Source organism: Falco punctatus (assembly GCF_963210335.1).
Source record: "Falco punctatus genome assembly, chromosome: 6".
NCBI lineage: Eukaryota > Metazoa > Chordata > Aves > Falconiformes > Falconidae > Falco > Falco punctatus.
In genome coordinates this window covers 11,476,767-11,494,198 of record NC_137585.1, presented here as the reverse complement: position 1 = coordinate 11,494,198, position 17,432 = coordinate 11,476,767, and the positions used below count along the sequence as shown (strand labels likewise).

Genomic DNA, 17,432 nt, shown 5'->3' with positions numbered 1-17,432 from the left:
ATTCATACACTGGAGGTTAATACATAACTAAGAAAAACTCACGACTTACATGTCAAAGTCAAATTTATTCATGCATTCTCTGTTTACTTGAAAACTTCCTTATTAATTATGCCTTTAAGACTTAGGGTTTTTTTTACTTGAGTAAACTGCCAAAATTTAAAAATGTAGGCAAAATGCGTAGCACCTTAATTTCAACAAATAAGTAGTGTAGTAAACTGCTACAAAGGTGTGTAACAGCTCATTTCTATAGAGCTCCTGATATTGGGAAAGCAGTTAGAGTGGTAAAAGATTAGTCATTGAAATAATCACAATAGAATATAAATGTAGCAACTTAATATCATCAAGGTTTTAAGACCACCATCTGATTATGAGAAACTTTAAAAGGTAAAATAATTATTGGGAGGTAGAGGAGATAGAGGAAGGTAAAAGTCAGCTCTAATTATATACCAGCATAACATATATACCATATAATTGCCGTTCTATTTTTTTTTCTTCAAATAAAAATGATTTTTTTATAAGGTTAAAGCAGTTTTAAAGTGTATATTCTTAACCTGATTATTTTTGGTACTGCTTGTAGATAACTAGTGACAATAATTACTTTTAATTACCTCACTGTCATTGTTCTTAAAAAACCAATAAAATAAAAAAAACCCGAAGAAACAACAACAACAAAAAACCCCACCCCATGTTGTGTTGCTGAGACTTGTAGAATTTTTTTCCTCATTAAAGGCTTAAAGGCTCCAGAGCTGCATGTGACATTTTAAATAATCATGTACTTAAACTACTGAGAACTCTTTTATACTTTTCTTGGCTAAAGTTTTATCATTTAAAGAAAAATGATGCTAATGAAAACTAGAACATCTGTTCTTAAACCTGAAAGATGTTGAGATAAAACAGTCTTCCCTAATCATATGCAGTTCCCTAAAAATAAACCTATTACTTAAATGTATTGCTAAACAGACAATATTTTGGTTTTGGAAATGCATTGCAAATTTAAGCATCCTCAGGCAAATAATTGTTTAGGATGATCAATGTTAATTACCAGAAATAAATGCAAATCTGATTAATGCTTAAAAAATAATCCAAGATACAATGATAAAGGACTGAGAGCATTTTTTAATTTCTTCATCTATTATAATATTTATTTCTATAATAAGAATAATTTCAGCTAGTAATTCCGCACTTAATGTAGTTCCTTTTTATGTAGGGAAAACAATCCAAGCTCCTGTGCTAGGTTTTCAAAGGGCTGAGGGTGTAGTCTGAGTTTTGAGATAAGTATATGGAAAGAAGCAAGTGTGTCACTGAAATGCAAATTTCAATTAGTCTTCTAGGTAAAGACTTTGGAATAAGGCTAGGAAACTTCAGAGAGGCTAAGAAGGAAAATTGTAGTTTGAGCTCATAAGCAAGAAATAAGGAAAAGTATTCTGGATCTCCCTTGTATTCAAACTGTGTAATTGGAAAGAATTTTTATGAGCGAAGAGCATTTCTGTTAGTAATAAAGGAGAAAAGGAAATGCCCATTTCCATCTTTGTGAACTAAACCATGGTTTCCGCCAGCTTTTCAGTTTGTTGCCTGCTTTTGTGGCACTAGTATTTTTGGGTTTAAAACAAAATATTTCAAAAAAAACCCAAACCCAAAAACCATACCCCAAACCCCTCCAAACCCAGAAGCAACAAACTCTTTGTACTATTTAGCGACTACTACTTAGAACTCTAAGAGGATATCCTTGTTATTACAGTTCTACGATAATGTAAATTTTGCAATTACTTATTTTGTAAGTAAGCAGAGACTTGATGCCTGTGTCCATTAAGGAATATTTAGTCTTATGCTTTTTATTTTTATATAGCAGTTGCAATTTTCATTGATGGCTTTAATAGTGAGTTGTGCTAAATGCTTCAGCTTGAACTCAAGAAAATCTACTAGATCATGATAATTTAGCTGCTTCTAGGGAGACTGTGCTCTCCTTCCTTCCTTGAGTCTTCCAGTGTTTATCAGGTATTTTTCAATATTATGATTTCCATTGAATTGGCTTCATCTGGGAACTTCCCCCTTGTAAGCAGAGACGAATCTCATTTTGGTCACTAGGGGAGAACAATTCCAGGGTTTCATATGGAGTGTGATCATATCTCTGCCACCTGGGAATTCCATGACCTGCACGGAATCCCCTGATGACCAGCCAGAACACAGCTGTGTCCAGCTGGAGAGGCGAGAGGTGCTTCCGTGTACGGGACTTGACCTATTGCTTATTTAGCCATGTATCACTTCACCACATTCAGTGTTACTGTTTTAAACTAGATTTAGTAGGTCTTAGATCTTCTATACTGTTGTTATTTACTAAGAATATAGTGACATTTTTAACTGCGGAAAATTATTCTGGCCTTTTTGGTATTCATTCAAAGATGCAGTGGACATCTGGCATGCAGGGGGAAAGAGGGTGTTGTAGGTATCCTGCAACAGAGACTACAAGAGTACTCTGAAGATATCTCCTATTTTGCATTATATTTTCATGAGATAGTTCTCGCATGGATGAGGGTCTAGTGGCACTTTTCCCCCATCTCACATTGAGGTTGTCTGTTTTGCACGTTTTTGAGAACTGAATATTTATTAAATAAAAATAGCAGCTCTTTGAGACATGTTGCAATTCCTATAACAGTATTTAATAAACTTGCAATGCATTCCTATTCAGTTGCCACTAATTAAGTTATCTTGTCATGTACTAATCACTGCCATAGCTGATGAATCTTCCATTGCATAATAGAAACCCAATAATATTTTTCTGAGGAAGAAACAACTTTTTTATTCATTTTTTGATATTTTGGATTTTTAATCTCTGCTGCACTACTTTAGGTTTTTCAGTGTGGCCTTTTAAATACCTTTACATATGCTTAATAAATCTGCACTCATCCAGTTGAGAAAGGCTGTATTCCAGCAGGATTTGCTTTCATTTTTTGAGAAGACCTTTAGCCAAGAGCCTGTAAGCAATATTTGTGCCCCTGTGAAGAGGGGAGCTGCTTACAACAAGAATATGTCTTAATCCTGATTTTTTGCATCTGGATTAGCCAATTTGTGGGAGGTCTGACATAGTGTAAAATACCAAAAAGTTTCAAAAAAAGTTAAAATACAGCTAAAGCTTTCTGTCAAATTCAGTCCTAATGCCACAGCCTTTTAAAATCTTTACATTTTAATTTATTTTATACAATAAAGCAAGCATGAGCTTCTTTCTGCATCCTTGCCAGCTGGCTTGTAGAAAGGAACTGAGGGATGCTTGAAAGGGGTGGTGTATGTATGGTCTTAGTTTGTAGAGTTGGATGAAGTGATATTTGTGTCCAAGTTAGAATCCCTTCACTTCTCGCTCTGACTTTTTCAGCAACAGGAGGCTTCTTGCTGTTATTATTTTGTCCAACTCTTGATGTTTTGGGAGGAAAACTGTGATCTCTGTTTCCCCCTTCCCCCCCATGTATGTGGGTTTGGGTGGTTTTTTTGGTGGAGTTTTTGTTTTTAAAATGCAGCATATTGAATAGATTAAAGAACAGAGCTATGGGGAGAGTTACTGTTGTCCAAAGAAAAAATTCCAAAGATGAGAACTATGGTTTTACTGTTGTTGGAGGGAAGGATGGTGGTGTGGGTGGGAAGAGTGTATTCAAGAAACAATATAATGGCAAAATGAAAAAGATCTAGAGAATGAATGAGTGTTAGATACAGTAATGGAAAAGTCAGTCACTGCCTCAAAGGTATGCAAGTGCAAGTCTTGGACAGGAGTGCAGTTCTCAAACTGAGACAATGGGAAAATTAAAAACTCTAAGACAAAAATTAAATTTTATCCATGTTAATTCTGTTCTTGTCACTTAATCTCTATTCCTTGTTTGGGCAGGAGAGAGGTTGCTAGGCAAGTTTTGGGGATTTTTTTCCCCCAATTCTTTTCCTGTTGCAGACTTCCTATAGTGGGAATGTTCTTTGCATATTCACATACAGCTTCAACTGAAGTGAATGAAAGTTTCAGCTGAAAGCCAGATTTCACTTAAATATTTTTTTTCTTCTATTGTTCCCAACTTCATGTTTTATCCTTCGATTAATACTCTGCTCGTTTGCTTTTAAAAAGATTGACTTCTTGCAAAAGAAATGGTATTTTTCCCAAAGAATCTTTCTTACAATTTCTTTTTAAAGCTTTGATATCATCAAAATTGAGAACTAAATGGAGTGTGTAAAATAAATAAAACAGCCACATCACTGTCAAGATTCTTGAGGTTTATTCCTCTCCTTTGAAAAGTAGAATATATTGTCTATTTTTGTTGTTTTCACTATAGATTATAGAAGTTTTGAATATTTATCTGTATGAATCCATTTGCCTTTTGTGGTCAATTTCTACAATAGTAACATTTTAAAAAATGGATTAGATGACATAGCTTGATGATAAGTAGTTTTAAAAAACTACCAGGTCTGTGTGTTTTTCAATTTGCAATTAAATTTAAAGAAAGAAAAACCACAAACCCAAAACCAATTAAAACCCAGCATAGTTTTTAGTTATTTATAAGTAACTTAAGGTGGTATCAATCATTGCTGACTTTTCCAGAATGTTACATCTGATGTGTTTTAGCTTAAATAAAAAAAAATATTACTGATTTTTGGTGATTTAAGTGAATTCTTTGATTAGAGAAAAATAATAGATTAAGTATATAATCTTTTTAATAGATTACTTAGATTTTCTACCCACCCCAACCCCAGAAATGTAACTTTTCTCCCCTGGAGTAAGTAGTTTTGGTTTTAGTTCAATGACATCAGTGTTTCACAGTAAGTGAAACAGAGAAATAAAGAAATGCATGGAACAGTTCTCACATAGGAATGCTCTTCAAATGTCTAGGTCTGTATCTAGGCCCTGAACTATGGGGGTTTCTGGTAGAAGGGAGTGTTGGTGGGTTTTTGTTTGTTTGTTTTTCACAGGTACCCTGCAACTGGAATCACATTGATGACGGGCAACTAGAGGTTGGCATCATCTTTGCTAATCAAGCTGAGTTCTTAAACACAGACTTAGGAACTAAATACCGTCATCTCTTTTTGTCCATCTTGTGTGTTGCTTGCAAAGGGAAGCAAGACTTATTCCTTCTCTTCACATATGAGTTTAACATCTATTTAAGAAGTGTGGGTTTAGTCACCTCAGACGTGGGAGGTGGTAAAAGAAATAACTAAAACCACATTCCCGCTCATCAAGCAACACAAAAATTAAATTGATTTTTAGGGGCCCATGTCAAATGTGCATATGCAAACACATGCATTCTGGGAAGCAAGCAGGAGGAGCTAGAGCTCCATGTGATGAGGCTGAACTATGATGATACTGCTGAAATAACTGCAGTGTGCGGGGGTAGTTTGTGTGGCTGGATCTCTAGTGTGGGTGATGGATATGAGCTCATTAGAAAGGCAGGGAAGAAGAACAGGTGAGGCTGTCATGAAAACAAGCAGCTTCATACCCTGGAGTTCCGGAGAGCTGTCTGGTTTAATTAGGTGGTGGGAGATCTGGCTGTCACTATGGGAGAGTTCTGTATTGACTCAGAGACTGAGGAAGGTCTGATTATTGGGGGGGGGGGGGAGGGGAAAAGAAGGTTGGGGTATGGATCGGGGTGTGATAGCTTTTTGGTCCTTGGAAAAATCATGGCTCAGGTGCTCTTGACAGCCATTTCTGGGCACATGTAGAAGGTGATTGGAAATAGCCAACATGGATTTACCAAAACGTAAATTATACCTGACCAACCTGATTGCCTTCTGTGATGAAACACCTAGACTGTGGATGAGAGGAATGCAATGGAAATTGTGTATCTTGACCAACCTGGAGAAGAGAAGGCTTAGGGGGAACCTAGTAGCAGATGTCCAATACCTACAAGGTTGTCAGAAAAATGGAGCTAGGCAGGCTCTGCAGAGATGTATAGCAGGAGGACAAGTGGAAATGATGATAAATTGAAACATGGGAAGTTGCAACTTGATATAAGAAAAAAAAAATTGTGATGAAGATAAACATTGGGATGTTTTACCCAGCGATGTTGTGAAACCTCCATCCTCAGAGGCTTTGGAGGTCTGACTGGACAAGAATCTGGACTATCTGGTCTGAATTCAGTGTTGATCTTGCTCTCAGTAGGAGGTTCAACTAGATGACCTCCAGAGGTCCCTTCCAACCTGAATGATTGTGTGATTTTTGTGATTTAATACTGTGGTCATAAACTGAGAAAAATAAATAGCCCACTCCCAGTCAGTAAAGTTATAACTCAAATCCAGGGAATACTCCCCAGGCTGAATTGTTTGGAATATTTTACTCCGATCTGGCCTACCTCATTGCCAGCAAAAAGACATTAGCAATTAAGGGCAGGGCCAGGAATGCCTGAACCAAAAATCTTATTAATGCAGTATTTGAAATGTTAAACTAATCAGAATATCAGTTACTGTAAACTTAAATCACTGTTTTATGAAATATAACGGGTTTGGTGCTTTTAAATAGATCTGCCTTGTTACAACAGGAGCTTGTACCATACAACACATCTATGTTCTGTGTGAGGTTTTACAGTAAGCAAATCCAGAATGTGGAACTGCATGACTAGTTCCCTGACATACACAATAAGAAGCGAGGAGGACTTATAAAATCTGTGTATCTGTGATTTGGGTACCTTTTTCTGGTCTGTGGAAGGTGCTTCCTTCTAGATGTAATTTTTCTGAGGTTAGGTAACAAATCTTTTCGTTCAGCGACCACAGTAGTACTATAGTCTCTTCAAATAATGGAGAAGTAAGTTCTGCTTTCTTGATTTACTTTTTTATTGTCCCTGGTGAAGGTGTAATTTGTGTTTCTTTGAATTTTTTTTCTTCCCCTTATGTGCTAGATTATTTATGAATTTGCCAGAGATGTAAAACAAATGACCAGCAACTTAATGTAGAAGCTTACAATTTGATAGCAGTTCTCTGGATGCAAGGAAAACGTTGGTCTAAGTTGCAGATGCAGTTTGCATTCTGGGTTGTGCAATATGGTCTAACTGACAAGTGTGCAATTTTTATTTCATAAACCTTATTTCTCTTAAACAACAAGGTCAAGAGAAGCTTGTCTTGCAGACCTGCAGATGAGAAAGTCTATATAGGGCTTTTCTGTTTTCTTCAGTACCTGTTTTTCCTGGCATTTGTATTATCTGAAACACCTTGATCTGATGCTCAGGTTCCCAAGCCGTTCTTCATTTTGTCTACTGATATAAATTCTTGTCACCTAATAAAACAGATACGACAGCTTGATGAAAAGATATTTACTTGTGTCTCCGGTTGTCCTGCAAGTTCCGTCATTTTTGTTCAACTTGTACATCATACCCTTTATCCGTTGTCTTCAGGAAACAAACAGGGAAGCTTTTGTAGCCCTGAATAAATATGGCAACCGCTTTGTGCTGGAGCTGCTTTGCTTGTACTTTGATGGGAAAATAGCTGTTGATCAGCTGGTTTCCAGATAGTCCATCTGCTTTGGAATGTTTTTAGTATTCCAAAATGTATTTACAAATCAGAAAACTAGTTAAGATTGGAAGAAGAGGCAAGTATATCACCATTGTTTGCTTTCTGAGCTTTGTATCAAGAGGCAGCCAAAGAAAATTGTTCACATACTGAAAATGAAGGGAAGATTTAAATATAAAAATGTACCTTTTTCTGTTGAGTTTTGTAGTAAATAGGATTGTTTACATTATACTTCGATTTATTTTCTATACTAGAAATAAGGAAGGAAGAAACAATTTGTTTTTTTATTACATTGCAGAAACTTCAAAGATATCTTAATCTTAGTCTTTACATGCAATGATTGTTACTTTATACCTTCTGGAATTAAATCTTAAAAAGTTTTTATTCATGCTTAAGTGGCATTTATGCCTGCATGCTTTTGAAGCTATTGGACTGACATTCAAGTGTCTTTGTAGTCATCTTGGGTTTTTAAACATACTTGAAAAGACTACAAGCTATCCTCTAGGAATGTTCTATGAACGTCATTATGTCTTATGAATAGTACAACTATGGAAATTCAATATGCATTGTTTTGATTAGTTATTTCTAAAATGTATGTTGATAACCTTTGAGAAGTAAACAAAGCTGCAGATGGAAATGTTGACAATTTTTGGCACAGAAAGTATCTTTAGTTCAATTATAGTTTTGTTAATATAAATGGTGGGTTTGCTTACTAGGTCAGGGTGAGTTTTGAAGTTTTGTATGTTTGAAACAAGGAATAAAAAGTTGTATCCAGAATAAATCTTGGAAAATAGTATATATGCTGTAGTGAACTGTAGATAACGGATCCTTTGGAAGAGTTCACATGTGATAGGTCTATAAATATGCAGCACTCCACTCTGCTTTGCTTTGTAATACAACAGCAAGTTCTTTTTAGTACTTTCTGTGGAAAAGTTTTGAGGAAAAACAAGTAACCTTTTGGTTAATACCTAGTAGATTAGGGCTTGGTAAGTATGACTGTGGTTCATGGAATGAATGTCTGAGGTTGGAAGGGTTCTCTGGAGGTCACTTACTCCAACCCTCCTGCTCAGGCAGGGATACCTAAAGCCAGTTGCCCAGGACCGTGTCCAGACAGCTTTTGGATATCTCTAGGAAGGGAGACTCCACCACCTCTCTGGGCAGCCTGTACTGGTGCTTGATCACCCTCACCACAAAAAAAGCACTTCCTGGTGTTCAGATAGAGCCTCCTGTGTTTCAGTTTGTGCCCATTGCCTCTTGTCCTGTCATTTGCTCTGCAGAAGAGAGCCTGGCTTTGATCTCTTTGCACCCTCCATTCAGCTATTTATATACATTGGTAAGATCTCCCTGAGCCTTCTCCTCTAGGTTAAACAGTCCCAGCTTTCTCTCTCTCCTTCTGTGAAAGATACTCCAGTCCCACCATCCTTTTGATCCTTTGGACTTTCTTCAGTACCTCCGAGTGGGTTTTTTTGTACTGGGGAGCCCAGAGGTTGACACAATACTCCAGGTGTGGCCTCTCCAGTGCTGAGCAGGGGGGAAGGATCCCCTTCCTTGACCTGGGGCAACAGCGGCACCTAATGCAGCTCAGGATACAGTTGGCCGCCTTTGTGGCAAAGGCACATTCCTGGGTCACGTTTAGCTTCTTGTCCACTGGGACCCCTCAGGTTCTTTTCTGCCAAGCTGCTTCCAGACTGGGTGGCCCCTTCGCTTGTACTGGTGCATGGGGTTTTTCCTCCCCAGGTGCAGGACTTTGCATTTCCTCTGTTGAACTTCATGAGGTTCCTGCCAGGCTGTTTCTCCAGCCTGCCGAGTCTCTCCAAATGGCAGCCTGACTGTCTTGGCATATTGGTCACTATTCCTAGTTTTGTGTCATCTGCGAACCTGCTGAGGGTACACTCTGCCCCATCATGTAGATCGTTAATGAAGGTCTTAAAGAGGATCAGACCCAGCATTTGCCTCTGGGTTACACTGCTAGTTTCTGGCCTCCAGCTATAGACTTAGGCTACTGATTGCCACACTTCTGGGCCTGGCAGTTTTCAATCCGTCTCACTTTTTGCTTATGCAGCCCATACTTCAACAGCTTCTCTATGAGGATCTTGCAGGAGAGAGTGTCAAAGGCTTTACTGGAGTTCAGGTAGAAAATGTCCGCTGCTTTTGCCTCTTCTTCCAAGTCAGTCATGGCACAATAGAATGTAATAAAGTTGGTCAAGCATGACCTCCCCTTGGTGAAACCATGCTGACTACTCCTGGTACTTCCCTGCCTTCTGGTGCCTTGAGATGGTTTCCAGGATTATCTGCTCCATCACTGTCATGGCTTAACCCCAGCTGGCAATGAAGCACCACCCAGCTGCATACTCACTCCCCCCTGGTGGGATGGGGGAGAGAATCAGAAGGGAAAAAAACTTGTGGGTTGACATAAAGACAATATAATAAGTAAAGCAAAAGTTACCCATCAGCAGGCAGGTGTTCAGGCATCTCCAGGAAAGCAGGGCTCCATCATACATAATGGTTACTTGGGAAGACAAAGACCTTAAGTCTGAACGTCCCACCTCTTCCTCCTCCTTCCCCCGGCTTTATATGTCGAGCATGATGCTATATGGTGTGGAATATCCATTTGGCTAGTTGGGGTCAGCTGTCCCAGCTGTGTCCCCTCCCAGCTCCCTGTGCCCCCCCAGCCTGCTCGTGCTGGGGTGTGGTGAGCAGCAGAAAAGCCCTTGGCTCTGTGCAAGCACTGCTCAGCAGGAACTAAACCATCCCTGCATTAGAAAGCCTGTTTTCAGCACAAATCCAGAACACAGACCCATATTAGCTGCTATGAAGGAAGTGAACTCTACCCCAGACAAAACCAGCACAATCACTTTCCCAGTACTGAGGTGAGGTTGACCAGCCTGTAGTTCCTTGGGGTTTTTTTTTTCCTGCCCTTTTGAAGACAGGAGTGATGTTTTCTTACCTTGAGTTCTGAGACATTTCTCCCAGTCACCATGATCAGTCTAAGAGTATCGAGAGGGGCCTTGCAATGACATCTGGCACTTGTGGGCGCATCCTGTCAGGCCTCATGCACTTAATTGTGTCCAGTTTGCCTAAGTATTTGCTGACATGATCCTCTTGCAATAAGTCATCCTCACTCCAGACTTTCCCCTGGTCTTTAGGATTCCTGATTCTTGCATTCAGGACCACAACCTTTTCCGTGTCCTCTGTGACCACCATCTCCTTCAGCAGTGAGCACACGTTTTCCCTAGCCTTCCTTTTGTCATCTCTAGTTATAGAAACCCTTCTTGTTGTCTTTGACATCCCTTGCCAGATTCAATTTCAGCTGGGCATTTGCTTTTCTTACCTCATTCATGCATGCTCGGACAATGTCTTTGTAGTCCTCCCCAGGTTACATGTCCTTGCTTCAAAGGTGTGTATGCTCCTTGTTTGGGTTTGAGTTTGGGTTTTGCCAGGAGCTCCTTATTCATCCATGCAGGCCTCCTGGCAGTTTTGTTTGGCTTCCTACTCATTGGGTTAGTCTAATCTTCTGCAGTCATTTTTTGTCTCTCTGCAGTCTGCAGGTCAGTTTCCTATCTAAAGAAAGAAGGAAAACTCTTCTTGTGTAGTTTATTCATACATATTTATATATAGTAGTATAGTACATATGGTAGAGTAATACATAAATACTGATTTTTTTAATATATGTAGTATATAAAATTGTGTCGGGTATTGTAACTTGCTTCAGTATCAATAGCTATGGATGACAGCTGGCAACACTTTCCAAGTTAATATTTTGTTCTTTATGAACAATGGTGGAATTTAATTTAATGTGAAGACTGATGCTTTTGAGATAAAAGACATGAGAATGTCCTAATGAAGGTAAGAATTCCTTTCATGCTTACTGTGTTGTTTAGTGGAAGTATTCTCTTCTTTCAGCTTCCCTGGAATTGTTCTCCTGTTTGTCTGTCTTCTTTGTCTTGCTATTATGTCCCATCATTCAGAGTACGTGGGGAAGTAGGAAAGCATCCGTGGCATAAGATGCCCTGGCACAGTGTAGCTCCATCCCAAGGAAGTATCTATATAATGGTTTAGAAAATGGCTTTCTGAGTCAAACATACTGTGCTTTTTACTGTATTATACAGTTTTACTAGCAAAATATATATTAATACTAAGAACCCTCAGTATTAGTTAACAGATTGTTCTGCACAAGCATTAGCTCTTGTTTTTCTTGTTTAATGTCCTACTCAGTAGAGAGTCTCTGTATTTACATCCTGTAGAATAAATAGCAGATATAAACTATAGTTGCTCTTCACAAAATATTAATGGCTTAAATGTGACAGGGTAGAGATCCATGCTTATGGAGTTATATGCTGCAAATACTTGAAGAGTTTAGTTACATGTGGTATGGGAACTAGAATTATGTTTCAGTTTTGGGCATGTACAGCTCTTCCATACTATTTCCTTTACATAGTTTTTCACATTCAATCAGTCATAATGTCTCCCAGCAGACGGGTCCATTCGCACTCACTTCGCTCTGGCTCAGCTCAGTTCTAACTCAGCAGGAAATGTTCTCACCACTATATTAGGAAGTTGCTCATGTAAGTTCTCACTTCATTATTCACTTAAAGTCTTCTGTTGTTGGATACTCCAGGTAGCAATGATATTTAATAATAATAAAATAAATGACGGTATCTCCTTGGTTCCTGTAGTGAGCTCAAGGTTGTGCATACTGCATATTCTTTTGGTTATATAGGGAAATCTGATTTTTTTCATTCCTTCTATAAAAATGTTTGTCCTTATCTTTGGGTTCTCAACTGTATCTTTCACTAGAATGTTGGTGATATGACAAAAGTGAAAATACTTGGTTTGCTATAGACCTGGAGGCAGTCCTATGTCTTAGTTCTGGAGGGCTCATTATTCTTATTTCACATGAACAGAAATAGCAACCAATCTGTATTTTATATACAATAGCACACTCTAGTGTGTATGTTAATTAGCCATTATAGACTGATTCTCATCATGCTAACTCATTTTTCCAGTCATTTTTTTCTGTTGTATTCAGTAATATTTCTTTCTCCGTACTTGGGTGAATTGGAGCAAATGTGTACCATCAAATGAGAAGTTACCAGTTCCATAACAGAATTATTGTGATACTAAATGTTTTTTGGTTGTTTTTGTTTTTTGTTTTTGTTTTTTTTTTAAATGATGCTTTAAAGAAAAAAGAGCTGATAATTTTTGTGGAGAGGAAACTCTTGATGTAATGGAGGAATTGAGTCCATTTTGAAGAGTCTTAATGATGTAATTGTATGCAGCAAAACCGTGTAAGATGGTTTTGAAGAGTCTTCTAACCTGGTTGCCTGCAGGGAACTACAGTTTGCCTTTTTGCGTTAGTACAGAAATGAGGAGGTAAGAGAGTACATCACTTGCTAAGATGTTGGCTCAGACTTGCAGCTAATTCTGAAGATACAACAGCCTTACAGTAGATAGGTTGTCAGCATCAAATCAGATAACTATTTTTCATGTTATGTATAGTAACATAAGACTCTCAACGGCTGTTACAAAAACATTTGTACAGTTAAAACGCGGGTGCTTTAGTTAGTTAACTTACCATTTTATTGGCTCATTTTTCCTGACTTTTTTTAAACGGGGTTTATGAATTACGTTGTAAAATGTAAAAAGTACATAATACCAGTTGAACTCAAAGTAAAGGATTTTATTTTATGGAGCTTATTTGATAATTTGTTTACATGGGTGAAAATTCAGGATCTTTTCCTGAATTGATTTTATTTTTTCTATCATTTTTTCTGCATATAAATGTGATCTCATAGTGCTTCTTTGCAGTATTGGCTTTTGCTTTATTTGTGTGTTACTACTCTGATATTTTTTAATGTTATAAATGGTGATTATTGATAACCTAATAAAAAAAGAGTAAGAAATTAAATTTCTTTTGCTCTGATCACAAGAGGATAGTCAGTGGGGGGAAAAAAACAACCATGGAGTAAATGTCATAAATTCAATAGGGACGATATTTTTTTTCAGTTATTTCAGTAACTTTGGTGTTTTTTTGGTGTTAGTTATGCCCACTATAGAAGTGGGATTGTGAAATTGCTGTGGTGTTTACTGTTGTGGGCTGATTTTTATCAAAAGATGCTTTGATATGTAGCCATTTGCTTCCTTTTCAGGTGGCTGTGTTTGGTGACCCTAATTTTCAGTTTCAAGTCTCTTTTTTTTTGATGCTGTTTTCCATATGTATTAGGAGCACTACACAAAATATTTTTTCTGAGCATCCGTTTTTGATAATGAGAACTGCGGTTGCTTTGAATTAGATAAGAAAGTGAGATTGAGAGTATCTTTTTCTTCCTTTTTTGTATATGCTTTCACTTATTGCTGTTACAATATGTGTGATATGCAGGCGTCCTAGAATGGAAGGTTAGTAGGGAGTCTGTGGGTGGCATACATTTTTCCCCACCACTTCAAGACAGTCTGCCTCTTCGAAAGTTAGCGGAAAAATGTATCAACTTAAGGGTAATTAAATATAACAAAATAAGTTTCAGGTCTTTACTCTCTCTTCTTGCCCCATCAGAAGGATTCTCTCACTGTGGATCTTACATAGTACTGCGAGAAGTGTTACCCTTATGGTTCCCAGTGTGCGCGAACACATGCCCTTGCTTTCTGTTCAAATGCTGTGTCATCAAAGAAGCCTGTTTAAACTGTTTATGCTAACGATGGTTCAGGGAGACTGAAATTATTTAGGAAGCAATTCAGCTAAAAGATCTAAAAGAACTGCAAATGCAGTTGGCAGGCAGTGACAAGCAGCTGGATGGCGGGTGGTCAGTAACCTTTCCCGCTGCCACAGCCACTTCAGAAGGCTTTTCTGCCCAGTGTGTCCTTGGGAACCCCACCTCTCAGAAGCTTACGAGGCATTTGGATCCATCTGCCTCTACAGAGTGGTTTGATTCACAGGGGTCTAACGGAAGAAAAGGGGAGTTACTTGGGTTTTAGTTTGGAAGACAACTTTCAAAGTTCAATCCTGTTCTCTTGTCCCTATCATCCAAGTTTTATTTGATATATTTCTGAAGGCACATACATTTGGTAGTGTTAAAGCATGTATTCTTATGATTAAATTGTTATCAATTAGATGTTTCCTCATATAAGAGTCACAAAACAGGAAAAAAATGAAACATTGGTGACCACTGAGTTGCCTTTTACTTTCACGCTGTGTTCACAAAGAATGCTTCATGCTCTCTGGAATGATTGTCAAGATTTTAATGACAAAAATCCTCTGTCTTCCAAGTTTACGTTTAATCTCTGTCAGCATTCTGGTGTGAGATTCTCTCCATCACAATGCACAAGGAGAGGCAGTGAAGGTCCTCTGAAGATGATTTTACTTAAATTTCAAACTTCTCAACTCATTTTCGCTTCCTTTCTTAAAAGCATTTATTAAATAAAGGAAGAGAACAGCAACATTCTTTAAAAACCACTCTGAAGTCATGCAAACCATGCAAGGGGATTCTACAAGAGCTGGAAAACACAATATTCTTCTCTCTTTTGTAGTATATCAGAATATTACATTTTAATTTCAGGTCTATACCATTCAAAATCTTTCATAGAGCTTCCCTTTTTTTTCTTACAAGCAGAGTCATAATTCTGAGGGTAGTTATGTCACTTCATTAAACTCATTTTCATATGGAAAGTACACATTTTATTGAAGATTTGTGAAGAACTAACATGACTGTTGTTCATCAAATGAGTATGCTACTGTTCTTGGAATGTTTCTGTTGTGCTCATAGATCAAAGTTCCTGAGTTTCATGATTTGGCTATCTTCATTGTTAGACAGTAAATCAGTGCCTACACTTACAAAATGTGTTCCTCGAAGTGACTTTGGGTCTTCTTATTGGATATACAAGGACTAAGCACACATTCCTTTGAGTGATAGAAGCTTTTGAAACACTATTTTACAGTTTCAGAAGAAAAGGCCAGCCATCCTCAAAAGAATTGAAATGCACCCTTACAAGTTAAAAGAAATAAACTTAAAGGCCTGCTGTCTTAGCTGAAAAATATTGCAAATAGAGAAAAAGGAAGTGTAGTGTTCATCCGATTAGATGAAACCCTTGCTTTGAGGGAGCGTTGCAAAGTGACCTTAAACTTTTCATCTGTGTGCTTGTGGCCTTTCATTTCCTCTTCTACCTCTGCTCTTGAAATTGCTAGACCTGACCCAAGCAAAACTGATGCCTTACTATTAGTTCTTTACTAATGACTTTTTTATACTTTAGGAGCTATTTTAAGGAAGTATGTACTCTGAAATGTAGTGGATGGAATGAATCTTCATGTTGGGAGTTATACTTTGGTGTTGATGCTTCAGCTTGTGTTACCAGTTCACATTTAGTACATGACTTAGAACAAGTCACTAACTGAAAAAACTGAGAGGCTTATTGTAAGAGGACAAACTGCGTTGTTTTTTTTTTTTGCTTTGTGTCTTGATTTGCATGGTAATGCTAGCGAGAGGCGTTTTACTTAGTAGAATGAAATACGCTGCTTGCTCGGTCAACACGCTTCATCCATGATGTCTCACTCTTACGTTCAAGGTGATTCTGACAGATCTTAGATGGGAATCTTACTTTTAACTTTCCTCAACATGGAATACATTCTCTTCGGTTTTGGTTTTGTTTTGGGTTGTTTTCAGCTAGCATAATTAATGACCATTAGCTTCCTCTTTCTATATAATTGTTTTTTCATATTTGTCAATCCAAGGTAAGTTACTATAGTAATTACATGTTTCTCTCTCTCTCTCTGTCACACACACAGACCCCTGCCATTTTTGCTTTTCACAGGGAAGATATTTGTTAAGCATTTGTGAAGTTCTGGAGTTAAGCACTGGATCACATTTTTCTTCCTTATATCAATTCTGTAATTTTGTACTGCAAAAATATTTCTAGCTCAGTTTTGGGTGTTTTGTTTTTAAACATCTATAACATCAGACTTGAACTACTTTGTGGTGTCAATGTCACCTATCTATCACAATGTGATTAGACTGATGTGCCCAGGTGTTGTGCATTGTTATCTGACGTAGTAGTTTATTTACACATCCAAATATTTCCATCTTCAATTCTTCTGCTTCATATCAGTTGTTCTTGCATGCCTTCACAACACCCCCGGTTCTATTCAAGAGAATCTGAATGTCTCATTATTTTTGGGCCAATGATAAGTTTTTATAGCTATAATTTCAAACTTTTTGCTAAGGTGGTCCTTTCAGCTTCTAATCAAATACAGAGTTACAGACCAATTAATTTTAATGGTGTTATATCGCCTTTCATAATAAAATTGAACATGCTTTGTTAGATGCTAGGTTTTCTTTATTTCAAACATACAGATCTTAGAAAACATATAATTTTATTAATTAATCTCAACTTGAATTACATCCAAAAAAATTAGTTAATATGTAGTGTAAGTTTTGCATGGTCTTGCCCTGTAATCACTGCAAGGTAATATTTGTGATGAATGCTTTTCTGCTCTCTGCACCAGTTTCCCCAGGTGATTTAAAGCACCTGTGACCTGCTGCACTAGCTTATTTAAGAACAGATCCCTGAAGCAAAGAAGGAGGGAGGAGGGAAAGTTTTTAATACTTACCAATTTCTGATTTGGAAAAGTGGTGCTGCTCACTGATAGGCATGAAATGCTGATGAGAATTTAATGAGGTGTTCACATTGCAGACTAAGATAGCAAACCACAGGCAACCATTTTTATGTAAAGGCAAAAATATTAGAATGTTCCTGTCCCTTTTACTTCCACATGATACTGTGAATAAAATAAAAACTGAACAGTACAGCTTTGTTTGAAAAACATATTCAGGATGTTCTTATGAGGAACACTTTCCTGGGAAACTTAAGAATAAGGAAAGATAAAAAAGGAGCTATGTAATGAGTAGGAGAAGAGTGTGCTTTTCTGAGGAAGCTGAATCTGATACTCATCCATCTCAACATTTTTATTAATACAGGCAGTA

General features: G+C 37.6%; 1 protein-coding gene across 8 annotated transcripts in view; it reads left to right on the top strand.

Moving 5' to 3' along the window:
• CCDC91 (coiled-coil domain containing 91) overlaps nt 1–17,432 on the top strand; it is a 166,222-nt gene that overhangs the window by 72,216 nt on the left and 76,574 nt on the right. The gene's annotated exons all lie outside the window — the stretch shown is intronic.